This window comes from Rhipicephalus sanguineus, chromosome 1, assembly GCF_013339695.2.
Source record: "Rhipicephalus sanguineus isolate Rsan-2018 chromosome 1, BIME_Rsan_1.4, whole genome shotgun sequence".
Classification (NCBI taxonomy): domain Eukaryota; kingdom Metazoa; phylum Arthropoda; class Arachnida; order Ixodida; family Ixodidae; genus Rhipicephalus; species Rhipicephalus sanguineus.
The window spans coordinates 298781001-298802469 of record NC_051176.1 but is presented as its reverse complement, the minus strand read 5'-3'; the positions used below and the strand labels follow the sequence as shown (position 1 = coordinate 298802469).

The 21469-nt window shown below is 46.9% G+C and overlaps 1 protein-coding gene across 1 annotated transcript in view; it reads right to left on the bottom strand.

Moving 5' to 3' along the window:
* The window catches only part of LOC125756893 (uncharacterized), a 50708-nt gene extending 42128 nt beyond the window's left edge, over positions 1–8580 (bottom strand). Inside the window, exon 1 of the mRNA XM_049411938.1 lies at positions 8417–8580. The gene's annotated coding sequence lies outside the window, so the exon portion shown is untranslated. The remainder of the gene's footprint in view (positions 1–8416) is intronic.
* Positions 8581–21469: the final 12889 nt, after the last annotated feature.

Genomic DNA, 21469 nt, shown 5'->3' with positions numbered 1-21469 from the left:
TTGGCTAACCGACGTCCAATCGCTACCAGCACGCCAATATATGAAACTGGAAAACCCAGTTTTTAATTTTAGTTTTTAGTTTTGCTGGTTTCACAGGAAAAACATCGTTAGTAGTTAACGTCTAGATCCTTGGCAACCGCAGTTCCAGGTGTACACTTAATTAATTAATTACACCTCAAATGACCAGTTAGGGGTATTACATGAGGGGTGGGCATATCTAATCGGTAATGGTTTCGATGGATACCTTAAAAAATGTAATGCTGGAGTGGTACACAGCATTGGCAGGACGACGGTTCCAGTCCTTGGCAGTCTGGACGAAGACAGATTTCAGGTGAACGGTAGTGCGAGGGGACAAACGAAGTGTGGGTGGCTATAAAATGCGACGTGCAGGCTCGATGTCAGTATGATCAAGTAATAATCGATAAAACTTATGAAAAAGACACCTTGAGGCTTTGTTCAAAGATTTCAAGGTTCAAAGATATTTCAAGTTCAGTGACACTAGTGTGGGAAGAACAGTCACAGTAAATAAACCTTGCTGCGCGATTTTGTACGTATTCTAGTGATATATTCAGTTTCTTGCGTAATATTGCCACGGGTACTTATTTATTTATTTTTATGTGATCGGACTTTACACACAAGACCTATGACCACCGCTGTGCGCAAGCTGCGGCGCAATGTTTGGGAAATTTCGCGATTATTTTAGACTGTTCTGTAAGATTGCGCGCATGACGCGAGTAGTCGAGTTTGTTCTTAACGCGAGCGTTAAACAACGCTGGAGCGTTCGATCGACCATATATAAAATACGACGACTTCCGCCGACGATGAGATTATTGACGAGCGACGATTGTGCACGCCGCTATCGCTGCACTGTGAGTGCTACTTTTGCTGGGCACAGGTCCGCCCACTAAAGAGTTCAATCCTTATGGGCTTGAGTTCTGCGTACTTCACTGTCGCAACCACGAGACACCTGGTGGAGATGCTTGTCCGCTCGTGTACCGTACACCCCCCGGGAAGCCGTGAACCAAGGCCACGCCGTGAAGGAGAGAAGACACTGAAGCCATCCCGGATCACAGAACTAGCCGCAGGCAGCGAGGCCTTGAGCCGGAATACGGAGGACTCTCCGAGAAGCAGAGGCGGCGCCAGCGGGGAGGGAGCACGGAGGGAGGAGGCTGGAGCCCCCCCACCCCCCGAATTTTCGCCTGCGCCCCCCTCCGCATTAGTTCCCCGCCTCCCTGCCCCCCTGAAGGCACTCGCTTGTCGAGGGTGCCCCACTCCCCCCAGTAAAGAAATCCTGGCGGCCCCTGCCGAAAAGACCTTGACCACGACAGCAGCGACTATGACAGCTCCTGTGCCGCCCACATCGATCATGCTTCGAAGACCGCCAACTCTCCGCAGATCATCGCTTGAAGACCCAGAAAGCTGGCTCGAAGCATACGACAGGGTCGCCGTTTTCAACAGTTGGGGCAGTGAAGATAAGCTGCGTCACGTCTATTTCGCCTTGGAAGACCCAGCTAGGACATGGTTCGAGAACCAAGAGTCAACCCTGACAGCACGGGACAATATTAAGGATATATAGGTTCAATTTATGTAAGGTTAAAATCAAATAAATTTCATGTCAGGCTGGCAATGTCTTCAAATCCTTTTGATTTCTCATTTCAAACTGCGACAAACCCGTAATAACCGGTTACAGCTAGTCCGAATTTATATATTTTCGCTCCCGAGCTGAACTGGAACCAAACCAGCAAATATGCAGGAGCCCGAACCTAAATACGAACGCTTTTCGTTTTGACACCGTGCATTCTATGAGGTGTTATACAAAATTTGACTTTTAAACAAATTATAACCCGTCAGACAAGTTAACCTTCGTGGGAGGCAGTAGCCACACGCAGATGAAGCGTAGGCAAGCAGTGAATAGCTGCACACACACACACACACACACACACACACACACACACACACACACACACACACACACACACACACACACACACACACACACACACACATATATATATATATATATATATATATATATATATATATATATATATATATATATATATATATATATATATATAGTTATCAAACACGTAGGAAAAATTGTTCCGTAACAACTTTTCCTACGTGCTTGATTTTTCTGAACTTTTACTTCCGGGTCCTTTGTTAGCACTTCATTGTTTTTATATATATATATAATATATATTAAAGAAATTCTGGGGGTTTTACCTGCCGAAAGCACGACACGATACTGAAGCAAGGCGTAGTGTGGGACTCCGTATTAATTTTGACCGCTTGCGGTTCATTAACGTGTACCTAAATCTGAGTACCTGGGCGTTTTTGCAGTTCGCCCAAATGCGGTCACCGTGGCCGGAAACTGCGACCTTAGCCGCCAAGCCACCACGGTGGATGAAATAATATATCCGGCGTACATAGGAAGCAGAAGCTTGGTTTTGCTAGCACCTGTGACCTGTTATTGCGTTCTTCTGTGTGGTGGTACTTTTTTGCACTTACAGTTATGACCTTAAGTAGAAGCCTACTCGCCCAACAACATGCCCTTCTGCATCGCAATGAATTTTTTCGGAGGCATATAATAGGAAAATATCGTTGCTCATTCCCCTTCTTTAAAGAAGACAAACAAAGACAGGTGCAGTGCATTGGCGCCGGGTATGTGCTCTAGGCCACCCACGAATACCTTTCCTCCTCGAAATTTCGTGCTCAGCGGGGAAGTGTTGTTGTTCAGAGATAAAAGGTTGCGAAACGCTTCGATTTCATAAATTGATAGAAGCACGCAGCAGACGTATACGTAACCGTTTTAGCGAGACGAGTAACTTGCATTATGAAACGCGCTGTCGAGAGCCTCATGCCCATCGTTTCTTCATCTACTGCTTACTTGCTCATTATTCTTCGTTTCCGCACCTTGTAATGCCACTTACGCTTTCAAGTACCCCCTGCGACAGAACTCAATTGCGTAACGCCATAGAGATGTTCAAGCTGTCAGTTTATCCGCATCACCTCACGTGCAGTTCACTGTACAACGCTTCCTTTCTACTTCCATTTTTTTTCCTTCCGCAATATTTCAAAATGGCGACATTATTTTGCAAATTGAGCGCCTTAACCAGCGGCTTCAAAGGATTGGTGAAAATATGCGTGTGCGAAATGCCGCCCACATCTCGGCGTGCGACATTGGCAGAACCACGGTACTTACCCGATGCGAAATGCGGTCCCGCAGCCTCTGTTTTAGTTTCAGTCTACGCTCGAGAAAGGCTGCTCGAAAAGGTCAAACTGTATCAAGGTCGGATCTAGGCTCCCTAGCAACGACTCAAGTTATTAGAGATTTTTAAGGCAAGCGGGCTCATCCTACTGAGTATGCATGCGGGCGCTTTCAAAATGATTATTGTAGTAAATCTGTTGACGGCCGCATGATAAGAGTGACCGGTTACTTATGAACGGAGTCCATAGACGGGAATTCCATAGCGGTGCTTTTAAAGCATTGCTTGTCTCTCGTGCACAGTCGGAGCTGATTCTTATGCGTTGGTAACATAACATAAAAATTGTCGATAACTAAGCAAAAAACATCAGCCGTTTCATTGCAGTTGCTGATAGGATTCTTTAATTATTTCTATTTGAACAAGTCCATCGAGGTTCGATTAATATAAACTAAGACAAACTGCATAGTCAGTTTACCATAAATATAAATCCTACTGAACGTACTCAGCGTGTAGAATAAGTTGAAGAAAAGCTTAATGCCCATGCTTTTAGCTTTGTAAAGACTTCTTCGTCAAGATTTTTAAGTTTTTTTGGCAGCAGGTCACGGAAGTACATTACAGATAAATGAAGGAACAGTTTTGCGTTCAGGTTACAGTGACGCATTAAGCGGCATCATCACTTTGGGAAGGATATTTTTGTGTTTGTTTTCCTTAATGTACACAGAACTCACGTCCTTATGCGACTTTGGGACAAAATTGCAATGGCAGTGTTTTAATCTGTGCTCACTTGGTTGTGGCATTTTCGTTGCAAGATACACTGCCCATCGGAATGAATCCATGCTCTAGCTCGCCCTCAGCAACAGAAGGCCACTGCCGCAGAGCTGTACGTGGCGGGCTGAGCTTAGGGGAGCCGCGGTTGTAATGCATAAGACAACAACCTTCAAACGCGTTCTATAAGACACATCCAGAACATTGAACCGGTGCAGTGGCCTTTGTAAAACGCGAGCTGCGTAGATTTTCTTTCAGGGGAAGACTCGAGAATCATTCAGTCATGAAAGCTGTAGATAAGAAATGAAACGTCGCAAGTACAGAGCTATCCCGTGCTCATGTTTGCGTAAACACAGAGAAGAAAGAACGAAGACGGGGAGATGAAAGGCATCGCCAAGTATTGTTCCGCAGGCTCGACACAGTTGCGTGTGGAACGCATGGCGGCACATGGAGGCAACAGCGGGCGTCGCTGTGAGAAGATGCTCCGACTAGTTTCTTGCCGTATACAGCGCACGGCTGACGTTTTCGCTTAGGTACGCACTGAGGCATTCGTTCTCGTTGTGTCTCCTGCTTCGCGTTCTCATTGGCCACTGCTCCGGAGACAACTTGCTCGCGTGCCAGAAGTCGGTCCGCAGTAGCGTTCGCTGTTTGGTTTTGCATGCGCCCTGGCTTTCGTTGTGTAGCGAACCAGTTTCCATCCACTCTTGTTGCTACGCTTGCCTTCGCCACCGAGTACAAACGCGCCGTATGCGAAGTAGGTGCTGAATACGAACGACCCTGGCCTAGCTTTTTGAAATGTTGCATAGAGGCGAACGATTCTAGCGATATGCCGAGTGTTTCAGCGAAGACGCTGTGCATTTGTTAAAGCACAATATCTTGCGTCTGCCGGCCCGAATGATGTTCATACATAAAACGGAGCGTTTTTTTTTTTCTCTGCTGCAGTAGCAAAACAATTAGTACCATAGAAAGCTTTATGTGATGTTTTTTGCTAGCAAAGTCTCAGAAGGTTGAGCCCTCAGCACACGGCTCCTTTCGCTGCGGAAGTCCTGCTGGCCCGGTCAATCAGTCTTCGCCGTTCGTCCAGGGCTGTGCTGGAAACAGCCACTTCCCACTGGGAGGGCGTGAGTATCCTAAGTTGGCCGGGTGGTTTGGGGCATTGTCACGTGGAGTGATAAGACTTCACTAGAAACGCGTTCTACTTTCAGTGGTACGAGTGTAGGTGCGTGTTCATTTTGGCGCCGTGGTAAACAGGGAGGAAGAAAAACTGACTGACGGATAGGTTGGTTCATGACCGTAGCTGGATGTAGGTCGTGTTTCTACACGGGGAATCGCTTTCGCAAGATGATTTGCGGGAGGTCTATCTTATCTACAAACTTCACGCATGGATTCGCGTCCAGAGCATGCTGGCTGCTTTTCACTCACTGTTGATCAGCACAAGGTGGCAGGGCTTACGGAAACCAAAATAGAATGCACATACGCCAAAATATTACTTTTAGTGTTCAGCTTGAAACTTGAATATGTTGCAGTGCGCGTGACTCTCGCTGCCTGCCTTACATGATTGCGCCTTTCCCACTCTCCGACACGGCCACCGTGGTAAAGACGGAACCTGGCCCAGCGGATATGGCTTTCTGCTAGTGAGCACGACATTGCGGCTTCCATTCCCCACCATTCTGATGGGGGCAGAACCTTTCGCGCGCCCTTTGAGTGCGCACAAAAACAAATCATAGTTGGTAAATGTTGAGCTCCCCATCGCGGCGATTCTCGTAACCCAATGTGCAGCTTTGAAACGTTAGGCCCCGTTATTAAAATAAAGTAAAATCTTTTTATTTTCGATTCATTTAGTCACAGACAGAGGAGCTGCTGAAAAAAAGAAACAGCTGTACCAGACAGCTTGACGAAGCCACGGCACCCCTTTTTATTCACCAGCAGGGGCAGCAGATATAACGAAGACCTTAGAATAACAGAGAGCTGAGCTAGTTGGTAAGTATTCATTCTAAAAAGACAGGGCGTGCAAACAAGGACGTTTGTGGTGTCCTGACTTCTTTCTTGTGCCCTTGTTTGCACGCCCTGTCTTTTTAGAACGAAGACCTTGTCTTGCAAAACTATTGTAAGAAAGAAAAGTACCAGAAAACATAGACTAGACAAACGCAAACGTTGCATCGAAACACGCTGAAAACAAAGATAAAGAAGAGGTGTTCAAATGCTCAAAGTAAACATAAGAGTGCAATATGTTATTGTCAATTGTGTATTTATCGCAAAACAGAGCTAGTTTATTAGCGTTGTGCGTCACAGCCTTCAGCGTATGGAGTGATCGTGCATCCGACTGACTACGACTATGGTATATAGGGCAAGAAGGTCGCTCCGGCAAATAAACTCTGAAAATGAAATGAAAAATGAAATTAAATTTGCTTTAACGATGTTAGATTTTGAAGGAAGCCTGCATACTTCAAGGGATTCTGGGATAGGTCACTGCCCCCATCAGCCATCCAAGGGACCAGAGCCATTGTTTGTCAACAAGGGGTCATGACTGGGCCTCATGGGCGAATGGTTCCAGTGCGGCTAGTCAGACGGCTCTCGAGAAAGAGCGACTTGAACAGAATACACACGCACATTCGAGCGCTCGCATAGCAAGGAAATCTGACAAACACAGTACGCGACAGTACTTGCATGCTGAAGTGAAGCTTTGATAAGGTCGGCATGTGCATCAATACATTTTTCGTGAGGTGCAAAAGAAAACTTGCGCTGTTGCGGAGCGGCTGTGGAATAGTAAAGGAAAAAAAGAAAGAAAGAAAAGTAATTTGATTAATGATAGAGATACACAAGCTTCAGTGCTGACTTCGGCTGCTGAATGTTCGTATTCTTATTACGCGTTTTAAAATATTCATCTGATATGAAGGTGCGCTGAAAGTACATTTGTCCACGGCCTTCTTGCGAACATACTACAGTGACTTGCACATTTTTTCAACAGTTGCTCATCCTGTCGATAAGGCGTCGCGCGAAGGTTTTACACAGGAAGCTTCCCCCTCCGACCACCCATTAATATAAACTGGAAGAACTCCACCAAGAGTCCTTCGAATTTGAGCCGGACACAAGCGGTGGTAGCGTGATCCGCCTAATGCGTTATGGGTGGAACCAGTGTTGGTATGCTTTCCTGTGCTGAATGTACACGGATCAAGCACACCAACAACGAGGCATTACTGAGCGAAACTGACAACATATGCCTCGAAAAAAAAAAAAAAAGGCTTCTAGATGCAAGCTGTGAAATGTACAGAGAAGTGCATAACATTTTGGATTCAGGAATGTGAATTCATGTGCATACACCTTTTGAGCCCGCACGACAGCTCATTCCTTATTCGGAGCCCTTGACAAGATAAAACAACTTTTCAAACTACTGCGTAAGCTTCACCCCGCTGGTCTTCGTTTCCGATATTCCTATTTTCCCGAACAGTATGGTCTTTTCTATCCGGCTGACCAGAACTAATCAAGGTCCCAGCGGCAAGAGCAGAATTGCTGTCACGAGCATTCACTGAAATGAAGTCGGGTACCCGAGCGACCAGCTATTGAGTTACGCCTATAAACTGAGCAGCGCACTGTAGACGACATTCTGGCGGCCTGGTTTTTCCCCTTCTTTAGAGTGTCCTCCCCTTTTTTTTCTTCTTCTCCCGAACGGGATCAGTATCGACCCGGGCTGCATAAACACTGTGCGACAACGCACGCACAGACTCCGTGTAAATGACGTTGTCTAGCGGCTCAATTCGTTTACTCTCTGAGCAGACCTTGGCAGATATCGTTTCTCAAGAAACAATCTTCAGGAGGCCATATAGCTTTTGCGCGGCGCCTCGTCTACGGCGCCCTGTTTGTGTTTCACTGTTATAGTGCGGGGGTCGCTCTTTCATTTACATATTTAGCCGCACTTGCGCAGAGAGCGTCTGCATGCGAGAGGCTAATTGTTGCGCGCGGGCGTTCTCCACGCAGTATCGGGCACTGTTGTGTGCGCGAATGTACTTTTTTCGTTGTTTAGGTTGTAGTTTTTACTGCACGGACTTTTGACCCCTTGAATGACCGGTCGGGTTGCGCCTAAAAGGACGATTTCGAGGGAATGAGTGAACAGCAATGAGGCTGCCAGGTCGAATCGCCTGCAGAGCACGAACCGCCAGACTGGGTGCGGGATTTTGCAAGGCCATAGGCGCTATTGCGTCGGCGTTCACTGCAAGCTCGACGGCCACCGTGCGATCACTCGAGAGGCGGCAGGGCATACACGCATTCAGGTCTTCGAAGCGGGTCGCGGTGGTGGCCCGAACCTCCACCGTCACCCCTCTCTTGCACCGTGCGTCGCCCCTCGTGCCTGGCCTCTGGAATTTGCGCGCAGCGCACCGGCTTGCCACGCGCGCGGCTCGCTCCCTCGTCCTGCAGGCGCTGCAGTGCAACGGACTTTTGCTCACCGTGGCTGCGTGGCGTCGACGCCTGCTGCCGCTGGCGAGTCGGGCGTACGGCGGGGCTGCGCCGCTCGCGGGCGCCCCGAAACGCGTTGCAAGCGCTGCTCGATCTCCGGCGTGGTGACTCGCTGCAGCTGCGAGGTGAGGCCTAACCAACAGGCGGACATGGCGGTTTGGCCAGCCGGGCACCTCGACGCTAGCGACGCCCTGGCGGCCGAGGCGGCGCCCGGCAGCAGAGCCTACAAAGGAATATCGAATTTTCCCTCTTGCTTGACGGGAGAGAGTGTATCGGGACGTCTCTTCCCTGCGGGGAAGGTCCGCGCCCGGCGCCGACGGTCGTGATCAGCGTCCCTCTCTCCCGTACCTGTTGACAGGGCGCGCGGCCGTTGCGTGATCGGGTGCTTGCCACACGCACGCATTGTGGACACAGCCGACCAGAGTTCATTTGCGGGTGCGAGCGATTGACGTGCCGCTCAGAGTTGACCGTTTGCGAAGGGCCGAGAGAGCCGTCTCTGCTTGGAGGGATCACAGCACCATGCGCATTTTGTCGAGAGGCATTCTCCGTTTGTGCGAAGTGAAGCCGGCATTTCGACGAACATCTTGTCCTACGCCTTGGCTACATTATTCGAAGTGCCAAAGAGCTTTAAGGAGAGACAACACGTTGGCTCAAGAAATATGGTTCAGATTACGAGTTCCCTGACCACTGCAAGGCTGGGGAATTTGTGCCTTCATTGTATTAATAAGTCAACTGTTTTAACTATAGTAGTTATGACAAATTGATGGTTTACTATTCGTTCAAAAAGCTTCTGGCACGTCTATGAGTGTGCAGTCAGTGACATTATAGAACTGGATTTTTCAAGGGCGAATCGAACTGCACTTTCTTGCTTATGCTTTCTTGCCTTTATTCTAATATATATATATATATATATATATATATATATATATATATATGTATATATATATATATATATATATATATATATATATATATATATATATATATATATATATATATATATATATATATATATATATATATATATATATATATATATATATATATACAGGGTGTCCCAGCTATCACGCAGCACGATTTAAAAAAAGAGGAACGGCGTGACGCGAAGCAAACGTACAGCATATTGCTCCTAGTACAGTGGAGTAGCCACTGCTATTTTTTTCGTTAATGAGGTTTAATTAATTAATCATAACTATATTTTTAACTCGACAGGTACTCCCCTAATTGTCAAAATGTCAATGAGGCGTATGTAGGCATGTTCAAAGGACATCTAACTGCGCAATATTTAACAGCGTACTAATTACGTGCTCATTTTTTCCGGCTGATAAAGAAAGCCCGCGAAATATGAAAAATAACACGTGACTACGCTCCCACCCGCAAAGGAAACCAGCGCCCTCTAATAAGCTTACTGCAAACAACCGCTTTGCCTGTTGTCCGTTGTGAGAGACAGCGTTCCGCATTTTGGCAAGGGTACAGGTCGGGTGCCAACGATATGCGTGCAACTGCGCTGGGATTCATTCCGTTCGATAGTTCGCCGCAATCCATATCTCACGGCCGACTGTTCTCATTGATAACGCGGCAGATGTTCTGATTACGGCCTGACTCTGTAAAGCCAAGCAGTGCGTTTCTTAGGCCGGGGAGTGCCAGATAGGGCGATGCGTTTTTTTTCTTTCTGCATTTTTTTCTTGATACTGTCTACCTAATAGGGAGCCTGTTTGAGGGCGCTGGTTCCCGACGCGCGCAACAGTCTAGTCACGTGTCACTTTTCATATTTCGCGGGCTTTCTTGATCAAGCGGAAAAAATGAGCGCGCGATTAGCACGTTATGGAAAGTAGCGCAGTTAGATGCCATTTGAACATGCCTACATACGCCTCATTGACATTTTGACAATTAGGTGAGTACTTGTCGAGTTACAAATATAATTATGACTAATTAATTAAACCTCATTAACGAAAAAAATAACAGTGGCTACTCCAGTGTACTAGGAACAATATTCAGTAGGTTTGCTTCGCGTAACGCCGCTCCTCTTTTTTATAGTCGTGCTGCGTGATAGCTGGGACACCCTGTGTGTGTGTGTGTGTGTGTATATATATATATATATATATATATATATATATATATATATATATATATATATATATATATATATATATATATATATATATTTTTTTTTTTTTTCGCTGGCACTTGCTACTCATCATCACCATATCTATAGGACCACTGTAGCTATACTTCAGCACTTGAGCATTGTTAATGCCTGATTTTGAGGTGCGTTTTCTTTCCAACGACACATTACTTGCGAGAAAACGCTTGCGGCGTCTGCTTCATGCAACGTCGCCTATCGCGCTGCCCGCACGCGCAAACGCCAACATTTATGCGGGGCTGTGCGACTGAACGTGACGTTGTAGTTTCAGCGCATGGACGCGTCCGCTGTAATAAGGTAGAAGATGGAGCCCGGGACTCGGGCGCTCGGTAAAGAAAACCTGTTGGTAAAAATAGCCTTCCACTGCAGCGTCTCTTCTTTCCCTCCGTAACCGATGTTTCTCTTGGACGTGAATTCCCGTCAGTCAGTGCTGCAAAACTACTCTCATCCAGAGCACATATGTCAAGGTCAACTCTGTTCTTTGAATTATTGTCGTAGCTCTTTGCTTACAATGCCATAGGATGTCGGTTAATTTGGTCTATATATAGTTTCCAGATCTCAGGAATATTCTACGCGCAAAGCGCGTGATTTTATTCCACTCACCCTTCACCATATAGGGACGTTCACTTTCTGCAGCAGGTGCATCACCTAAGTCTGCGCTTGCGTGGTTACTTTGATTTAGGCGTACGAGCACATTCCACTCCTGTAATTATATTACGATAGTGATTATACGGACCATCGGGGCATGTTAGTGACGCCGTCGTGCTGTCACGGTATCGACGGAGCATGCGCGGTCCACGTCTGCAGGGTTATAGGTCTCCGGAGACGCGCGTTTGGCTGTAAAAGCGGTGAAGCCCCACGTGGACGTCACGCCGCGCTGAGCTCAATCGGTTCTGCCAGGGCAGCGTCTGGGGGTTGGAATTGTCCGGAGCCCTCCACTACGGCGTCTCTCATAGCTCGAGTCGCTTTGGGACGTCAAACCCATAAACCAACCTGACGCCCGTGCATGCGCCGTGGTGTGAATAAAACTTGTAACTGGGCGAGTTGGTTCATACTTGAAGGTAAAAACTGGTAAGCGCAAATAAACAAGACAGGGACACAGGAAGACTGAACACGGACACGCCCCGCGTAAGCTGGCTGGGCTTTGCCCCAGAATCTCCTCTGGCGAGATAAAACCTGGCGGTTGCGGAAAGAAGCACGCTTCGGCGTATACTAGATGTGCGACAGGCGTCGTGTACGAAATACCGCTGTCTTGTGGGAAATCTTACGTGGGCCAAACCGGGCGCTGCGTGAACGACCGTACAAGGGAACATGAGCTCTCAATTAGGAATAATGGGAACGCGCATTTACCTGCGCATTGCCAGGCTTGCATGTGTGCACCGGTTTTCGCGAACATTAAGATATTAGGAAGGAGTAAAGATACTACCGCCCGTGAACTGATGGAGGCGTTCCATATATCTGCAAGAGGGAAGGCATGTGTTAGCGACACGTCCGTATCATTGTTTGCTAGTGAACGTGCTTTTTTGAGTGCTTTTCTGTAACCGGTTAGATTTGTGACCATGTGACCACGTGCTCAGGATCATCCCTGTATCATGAGTATATATTGAAGGTTGAAGATAAATAAAAGTTAGTTGAAAGTAGCGCCTGTCCGTGTTCAGTCTTCCTGGGCCGTGGTGTGGTTTGTGCAGAGGTGCTGAGAAAAAAACGCTAACGCTTGTGCGTGCACAATTCTCTTGCCAGAAGTGGTTCTTTAACGCGCACTAAAATCGCACAGTACGCGGTCCTCTAGCATTTCGCCTCCATCGAAATGCGGCTGCGGCGGCCGGGATGGAGCCCGCGACATTCGGGTCAGCGGCCGAGCACCGTAACCACTGGGCCACCGGGGCAGCACAGGCTTGGGCTTCAAAATAGATCCATAATCTAATCCATTCACTGGGTGCTGAGAACGGGTTTCCGTCAGTCTCAACTCGTGCGCCATCGAGGTGCGACTCCTGCAACGCCAGAGTTCTCTTCGCATGGCAGACCTTTCATGTGCCGCTGGCAGGGCGTTCTTCTTATACTGCTGTTGAAGTTTGGTGCATTGGGGCTGAGACCAACATTGGGAGCAGAATAGACACGGAATCTCGGAGTTCGCGAAGGAGAAGTGGTGCACATACTTAAACATTATTTATGCGAAGCAGATAGTTGTTTTCTGCAACTAATAAGCTAAGATATCGTTTGCTTACAGCAGCCAGAACCCACTAGACGAATTGAACCGGCTCCCTCTTCTAATAATTGGCCAGTCTGGCCTTTAATGCCTTTATGATGGGTGGTGATCGTCAACCCTGTCGCATTCCTTTCCTGTACCGGTAGGGAGTCGTACCTCTGAAGTCATTGGCACTATATAGGTGCTCGATGGGCTGCCTCATTCCGTTTGACGTCAGTGAAAGTCCAATTCTGCTGTCTTCCTGAGGAGTGCGGGGAGGCCACTGCCGCATCACACGTGCTGGGGCATAACACGGTTCAGCAGTACTTCCTTAGCGTGCTGCACGTCACTATGGTGCCTCTGCACATTGTTATAACAGCGTGCGCGGGAGCTCTTGCGCAATGTTACACCTTGCTATCACTTTTAATATTACGCCTTCGGACAAAATGCGAAGTTTTCATTGTCACAATTTTGACCAAAGCTGTATGATACAGAAATGGGCTTGTAGGCTCTTGTAAACTTTATTACGTAAGGGTCATGAAAGAGGGACATCATATTGCCACGCGCGCTTCTTTTCTTATTTTTATGTAGCTAGTCCGTTGCACGCATAAACAATGCCTTGCTCAAGCCGCGCCCTAATGTCTGGGAACGTTCCAGGTTATTTTAGAATCTTCTTATAGGCTTGAGCGCACAAACGCGAACAGTTGATATTGTTCTCGAACTAACGCGGCCACCTGCGATAAGACTGGGATGTTCGATGCCGCATGTATAAATGCCGACGCGCCTTACCGCAAATCAGTTTTATCGACGGCCGACGCTCTGTTTGCCGCTATCAGTGCACAGTGTGTATTGTTGTAGTTTGACTTTGTTTCCCGGCCACAAGTTCGGCCAGATAAAGAGTTTCATCTTGGACACGCCGACTGCTGCCTTCGTCGACGTCACGACCCCGTGACAATATTTTGTGGAGGTAGGCACGTTTACCCAAAACAGTGTTATTACACCTCTGGCGGCTGCGTCCGCAGAGGATGCACGTGGTCGGCAGTTGGCGAAGAATATGCGCGAAAGTGACCGACTGAGGAAACATAGAGAGTTTATGTACTATCGATCACAGGGATGACGGCCAGCCTCCCCTCTCCTGCAGGGGCCCAAGGACGACGCGTTTTAGACTACAGTCTATTCTGTAGCGTATGCATCACATGGGTCTCACTACCTCTATTATGCTTGTGGCAAACAAAAAAGAAAGCAAGAAAAATATTCATCCTTTTTTTACGGACCACAGCGTTAATGTTACCTTCTCCTTGCATAAAAATCAATAAATATAGAAGAAAAAAACTGAGGAAAAAAAAACGCACTTCCGCGCTCTGCTTCGAACAGCTTCAAGTGCGACCCACACGTGGCAAGCATTACTAGGCTTCGGATTTTCTGCTGTTTGTTGTTAAGTAAAGCGGAGAGAAGCTTTATATATGGATAAAAAAATAACGTTTCACGGTGTGTTGCTCAGACAAAAAGTAATAAAGAAGTTACGCTGCCTTGAACGCCTTGGCTTGGGCGTGTATGTAGCTGAGTGCTCTTTTAACACAGAGGCGGTTCGTGCCTATGCAGTTCTCTATACAGTTGCTATGTTTCGCAATCTCTCGGACTATAATTTATAAATTGCAATATATGCTGTAAAGCGGCAAATTAGAGCATTTATTTAATGGAATGTTGTTAGTTTCTTAATGATGTATTAAGATTGTTTAAGCGGACATTACTTGCACATTCTGTCCACCTCATCGAGTAATCCAGTTGAAGGATTACAGTTGTACCGTCTGCCAAAGAATAAAAAATAATCATAAAAAAGACGCTGTATACTGTTTAAACAGCAACGGTGAAGCAGACGCGTCTTTTTAATCGTGAAGGCACGGGAAGGTGGGCTGCATTAGAGCCGGCTATCCCGACATGATGGAGTTGGTATTAAATTGACAAACAAACAAGAAAAGGAAAATATATTTAAAAGCACCATGCACACCACTGTTGCGGAGTTGCCACTCCGGAATTGGAATGATTCCGGAATCATACCACATTTTCGAGACCCCGGAATGGAATGGGAACGGAATGGGGACAACGCTTGGAGGAATGGAATGGGGATGGAATTACGTCTTTTTCGGAAATTGCAGCTCGTATTCTTCTGCACGCTGTTTTTCAAACTTGAAACATCAGTAAGTCAGAGCCTCAGATTTAACAATAAAGCGGTATTTTTTAAATGGCTTGGCTGATTACAAGCACGGTACATTTATAAGCAACGCGCCAACTACAATTCGGTCCTTATATATACTGTGTTGCTACGAAGTTTGTCTCTGTTCTTCGCGTAACCGCGGCTCTATGCCGTTGGTAACCGTCGTGCGGAACTACAGCGGCGGCATACCCCCCCCCCCCTTACGCCTTGTGTGTGTTTTTTTTTTTTTTTTGCCTCGGCGGCGTTGGAGTCCTTAATGCATCTTAATGCAGTTCGTAATGCATCCTTTTTGTTCATTTACGCCTGGTCGCCTGCTAAAAGAGTGAGCTTCTAGCCGTACTTCGTATAACATTCCAATTTGTTGCTGTCGCGTTCATTGCGTCGACCCTTCGGTGAAACTGACTTCTATCATTGCCGTATTCATTGACGTTTGCTAATAAGGGAAAGACGTTCCACATATGTAACGTAATACACTTTACTCACATCACAAATATTTGTGAGTCATCTCCCAAAACCAAGTTAGGTGTGTAGGTATGTGCCGTGTACATAGTCCTTGGAAGTATTTTCGACTCATGTGTTTAATTACTTGGGCGTGTCTAATTAGAATCTTAGAACTGCAGCTCGGTTGCAGTTCTTAATGCATTTGATGACATGAGCTTTATGGGGCGTTCATTCTGAACTCGATAAAACTATTAAGGTGCCTTACGTTGAGGAATTACAGGAATGGAATTGAACTGCCCGGCCATTCTCCGTAGTGGGAATGGGCTAAGTTTTTTCATTCCGAGAAATTGAAAGGAATGGAACTGCGGCAAGTTCTAATTCCCCGGAATGGAATTGGAATGGAATGGAGGCGCCCATTCAGCAACACTGATGCACACATGCGATCGCCAGGGAAAAAAGCAAGGGGAAACACGGGGGCGCTCAACGTGCTTGGTTGGCCACAATTGGGGGAATGTATAAAGAATGTATCCGTGGGCGTTTATCGAGTATGTTCAGCCGATCACGCAGTTGATACTTTGTTTTTTGTATTGAAGGTGCTCTAAGCACCTTTCGGTAATAGACTTTGCAGCTGGTTGTATTGCAAAAAGCTACTGTAGGCGATGTACAGACGGGTTCACTGTTAAAGGGAACACTTGCGTGCAGGGCATGTTTGGATTTCGCTCTCTTGCAAAAACATAGTGGCTTAGATTTGCATAAGACTACTGGTGGTTGACAGTTTTGCCTCTTCTTGACAGACTAGTGCAGTGCATGAACAATCTTTCCCTGTCCAGTCGCTGTTAGAGGGCCAGTAAAATAAAACGTGCTCCCTGGAGTGTTTCCTTTAACAGTGGACCGTACTGTACATGTGAGAAAGTGGGCAACTTCTGGTGACTGTGTCTTTCTTTCCATATATATATATATATATATATATATATATATATATATATATATATATATATATATATATATATATATATATATATATATATATATATATATATATATATATATATATATAATAAAAATGTGTAGGTCTCCTGAAATCAGCGAATTTGCTGACGCGTGATATAATATGGTGGCATGGTGCTTTCGGTGCTGGTCTGGTCAACGTTACTAGATCTAGTAGTGTTGGGGCTGGTGCCCGTAGAGAGATCACTTGTGCACTTGCGTTCGTGTGTGGTGTATTTTCCTTTTATTATTACTTGAGTGACGAATCCATGATTTGGGATAGCCGTTTCTGACGTATAGCCCAGGCGTATGTATAACCATGTTTCGACGTCTAAGCAAAAAAAGGTGCGGCGCACGTCGTCACTATCACACATTTCCCTTTCAAAAATGCAAGATGCTGTGCCAACACTTCAGTCTACTTGCGTCTGTAAAAAAAAAAAAAAGAAGAAAGAAAAGAAGAAAGGCTCGCCAAGCTTGGTATTGGCGAAAGACTTCATTAAGAAATAATGGGGGTCAAATTCACCGCAACGCTTTGTGTTTCCACTTTATAGGTAGTATATTGTGCCTTCAGAAGCGTGTTTATTGAGCGCAATACAATAATTTTTGGTTATTTTTCTTCTTTCGTGATATCGTTTGCTCTGCGCTACCAGAACGAAATCCCGACGGCCACGTTTCATCCCAATATCCTATTTGCCAAGAGGCTCAGTCGGCTGGCCTCTGCCGTTTGCTCGTTTTGTTTCGCAAGGACGGGGGACCTCGAAGTCGCGCCGTGTACGTCGCAGCAGCGAAAAGGAGAGAGCGAGGGATTTTTATTGAAGAATGGAGAGGGTGTCGCCGGCTTGATTTTGCTTTCGATCTGCTCTGCAGGGTGGTGGGGGACGTCGGGATGAAAGAGATAGGCCCTGCGAGAAAGTCTGTATAAATAAAACTAAGAGGGTCTTGACCATAGAGCAAACGCACAGAGTATGAATATATCTCGGCGAAAGTGAAGGAATAGTTCGATGGCAATATGTGCATGAGCGAAGATCTTTGGATGGCAAGCTAAGGAGAAAGGGTTCTCATTTCTGATGTTTGCGGCGCAAACTGAGTGGGCTTTTGCGGCGGAGCGGTAAATGGCACACCTCCTTGATTTCAGTAATTGTTGGGATTTTGCGTCCCAAAACCACGATATGATTATGAGGGACGCGCCCTCCTTGATTTTTTGCGCCGTCAGTCCGTGTCTACAAAACCCCCTAGCGCCACCTAGGGAGCACTGGTGTATTTTGAAGCATTAAAGTGCAACCCGTGTCGCCCTCTATGGAGTGGCGGAAGAAGCTTATGCATTGGGAAAAACGCCCGGGGAATAAAAAAAAATACTAAATAAACAAAATAAATATTTTTGGTGGGGCGGGATATGCACCCGGCTCCCCACGCTCTGAAAGCGAGTGCCTTAACCACTCGGCTACACACCCATGCTTGCAGAAAGTGAAAATACCTGAGCCACATGAATGCCTAGTACAAATGCAAAAAGACAATGCTTTCCACGGAGGCGTCGTTGACTTTCGTGGCGATGGAATAAAAGCACTGTGCAGGATAACACATAAAGTCGATACACCAGGAAAAATTCTGGCTTTGCGAAATTTTCATATGCGTTTCGCCATGCGCCTTATAAGGGGCAGCTCAAAATGCTGACGAACGCTAGAAAGCAGACGCCATGCCGATACCAGCCGAAGACAGCGTTCTGGGGAAGGCCGCAACCAATAAATTTCTACGTTTACGCATCCCTTAGACAACGCTCAAAGGAGATACTATTGCGCGCGTCAGCTCCGCTGGTCACCCACCTTCAAAGAGTGGAATGGCTCGAACTGTTCTTTTGCTTGCGCAGCTTGGGTTGCCATATAGGGCCGCGTGCTGTTGTTTGAGTGGAATATCTGAAATGAAAACGGATTCCACTAAGCAGAGCATTCTGAACAAATCAGGCCACGTGCTGAAGAAACGCAAAAATAGACACCGGCTGATAGTGGGCGGATGACATGTCAGCTAATGCGACCGGCAAGCGACAAACGGCTGTGGGATCTAAATGCACTAAAAGTTACGTAATATGCGAGTACCTGTGCGACAGCGCGTGGTAGTTACGTCTTGGTCGTTGTCGCTGTCGTCATCATCGACGCCATCAAGCCGATAGCGACGCGTTTCAAAGTGCGCTTGACCGTAGTGCAATAAACGGTGGTTTGAATATAAACGAAGCACATTTTTCGACGAACATGAGCACTACATTTATACACGATGTTTCTGCATCTACCGCTCACCATTGTACACCTGTGAGCAGGCCCGTAGCCAGGAACTTTTTTCGGGGGGGGGGGGGGGGGCACTTGCTGAAAACCTTGACTATTTGATAAAAACACCTATTTTCATGATTTATTTTTTTGTAAAAACACCTACTTCACCAAAATGTTGGAGGGTGCCCGGGCCCCTAGCCCCCCTGGCTACGGGCCTGCCTGTGAGTAACGCATGGCTGTTGCGTTCTCTCCTCTATTTCATTTCAAGCGCTGCCTGTAATCGGCCAATTCTCTGAGATGTTCATATGTTTTATGATTCCATGTATACACAATCACACCCAACTATATCGAACTCGGGTAAATCGAATAATCTTTTATATCGAACTATTAATGAACCCGATAATGCTTTAACGTCAATGCATTGGAAAATTTACGGCTACATCGAACAAAAATAGCCGGAATACTCAATATATCTGCCTTTAGCCCCTTCATCCCAGATAACGTCTGTCTAAATGAAATTCAAATTCAAACATATCGAACATTGGGCAGTGCGATACTCTACAGGAAGTTGGCTTTCCTTCACAAGAAGGGGAATTTCCCGCATGCATTTGGGGAGTGAGCGCTGCGATAAGGAGAGCGCCGCGCAGAGCGAGTAGGCGCTTGCCATCGCGTACTTTCTCCCATGATTCCTTGTCGTCGCGGCCGTCGTGCAGAGCCGCCGGTCGCTTCTCAGCTGCCTGGCTGTTCTCCACGAAGCTGGCGATAATCGACACGGTCGAACGTAGAGAAAATACGTCTGACGTCGCCGCTGCGTACAGCATCCCAGGAAGCACGCTCGGTACGAATGAAGAACAAGTCAGACATCAGGGCCAAGGCGGGCTAGAGGCGCCCGACGAGCACGCACAGCTGCGTTTGAAGATGTTGAGCCGCTCTTTTTACACTGATACCGTATTTTCACGCCTACGATCCACCCCTGCATAAACCGGTACCCTAAACTACAAACCACGGGAAAATAAAAACAAAAGAACTTACCCGCGTATCGCGATAAGCCGCCTTACTTGCATTGGCGTGAAGCAGTGCCGTGAAGCCAACTTGCGCGCCAATATTGGTATTTAAAATACGGTAAATTTCCAAAAGTTTTACATCGAATATTTCTCTATATCGAGCTAATTCCCGTTTTTTAGCGAGTTCGATATATGCGGGTTCGACTGTACTTGCTTCCTCTGTTTAGTTCCTCTTTTGCGAATGCCCATCAGCATGTCAACTAGATAGGAAATCATCACTAGCTCGAAGGGCCCCCATAGCGCAGCCCAACCAGCCACCAGCATTTATAACCAAGTACTCAAATGCACTACCAAACATAAATAATATCCTCCGTAAGTATTACCTAATACTGGCAAGCAACGAGCGCCTGAGAAAAGCGTTTCCCGGAGTACCAAAGGTCGTGTATCGCCGCAATAGGAATTTTAAGGACATGTTAGTGCATGCAAAGTAAACCCTCATTCTACTGCCCACATAATACCTTGCTCTCGTCCAAGATGTAAGACTTGTAAACACCTTCAAGATGACGTTATAGTTAAAAGCACCGGAAGTGATTACGTCCATCATATAAGATCTAGTTTTACCTGCACTATAGTTCAAACGTTATCTACATGATCGAATGTTCATATTGTCAGAAACGGTACATTGGCGAAACGGGACAACCTGTTAATGTTAGATTAAACGGGCATCGCGCGGACACGGCGAAGACGTTACCCAAAGCAGTGACACAGCATTTTAATGTAGCAGGTCACAACTTCGAAGATCTCAAACTTTACATACTTCAGTCAAACTTCCGGTCCCCAAGAGACAGAAAATATACAGAGTCATACCTTATTGACACGTTAAATACACTCCAGCCAGCAGGTATTAACGTTTCTAAGGGGGCTCTTGAATCTATTCGGTATAGTACATACACAACGAAAACCAATGACAGTTAAGCCCTTCTTCTAGGAATTTCGAACCTACTATTGCTAAAATGCCACGTGCTTCCACTGACAATCATTCAGCAAAACGTATACCCTCCCCTCTCCCTCCTCCACCCGCTTTTTGTTCCTTCTTTTTTTTTTCCTTTTTTTCTTTTTTTTCCCGGCTTCCTTATGACTCACCCAGATCGTCACGGCGGCCTCTCCCACCCTCCCCCACCCCCACTCTGGGAGTTGCCCCCTCTCTCTCTCTTGTGGTGGAGAGGGCACGAAGCATATACACACGATAGCTAAGAAAATCAGTTCCAGCCTTGAGGAAGACAAGTCCACTTGTCGAAACGTCGGCTCGAGCACCCACCCTAGAGCACTGCACACTGTGCACAGGCCCGGGCCGACCCGAAAGCCCGGGCGCGGCCGGGCCGTCCGATGCGTTTTCCGGCGGGCCCGGGCTGGGCTCGGGCTTGAAAGTGCGGGCCTGGGCCGGGCCCGGGCTTCAGGCTGCGGGCCGGGCCGGACTCGGGCCAGCTCATTAAAGAAGGCCTAAGTCGGGCCTTCGAGCACATGCGAACGTTATGCATTGCATGATCTAAGGCATTCTGTGCCAAGCTGAAGTGACACGTGCAAAGTGGTGCCAAGAAACCACCGTCAACTTATCGGCCTACCGCTGCAACGGAGCCGCCGAGTCGCGGCCGCAGCTGATTTCGTTCTCTCATACCACGGCTGAGGGTAGCATCCTCGCGGCGGGCGAATGCGCTAGTCACGTGGTTCTTTTTGTATTTCGCGGGCTTTCTTTGCAGCTTGGAAAAAGTGGTATACGTGAGACTTTCTTTATCGCAAATAATGGAATTGG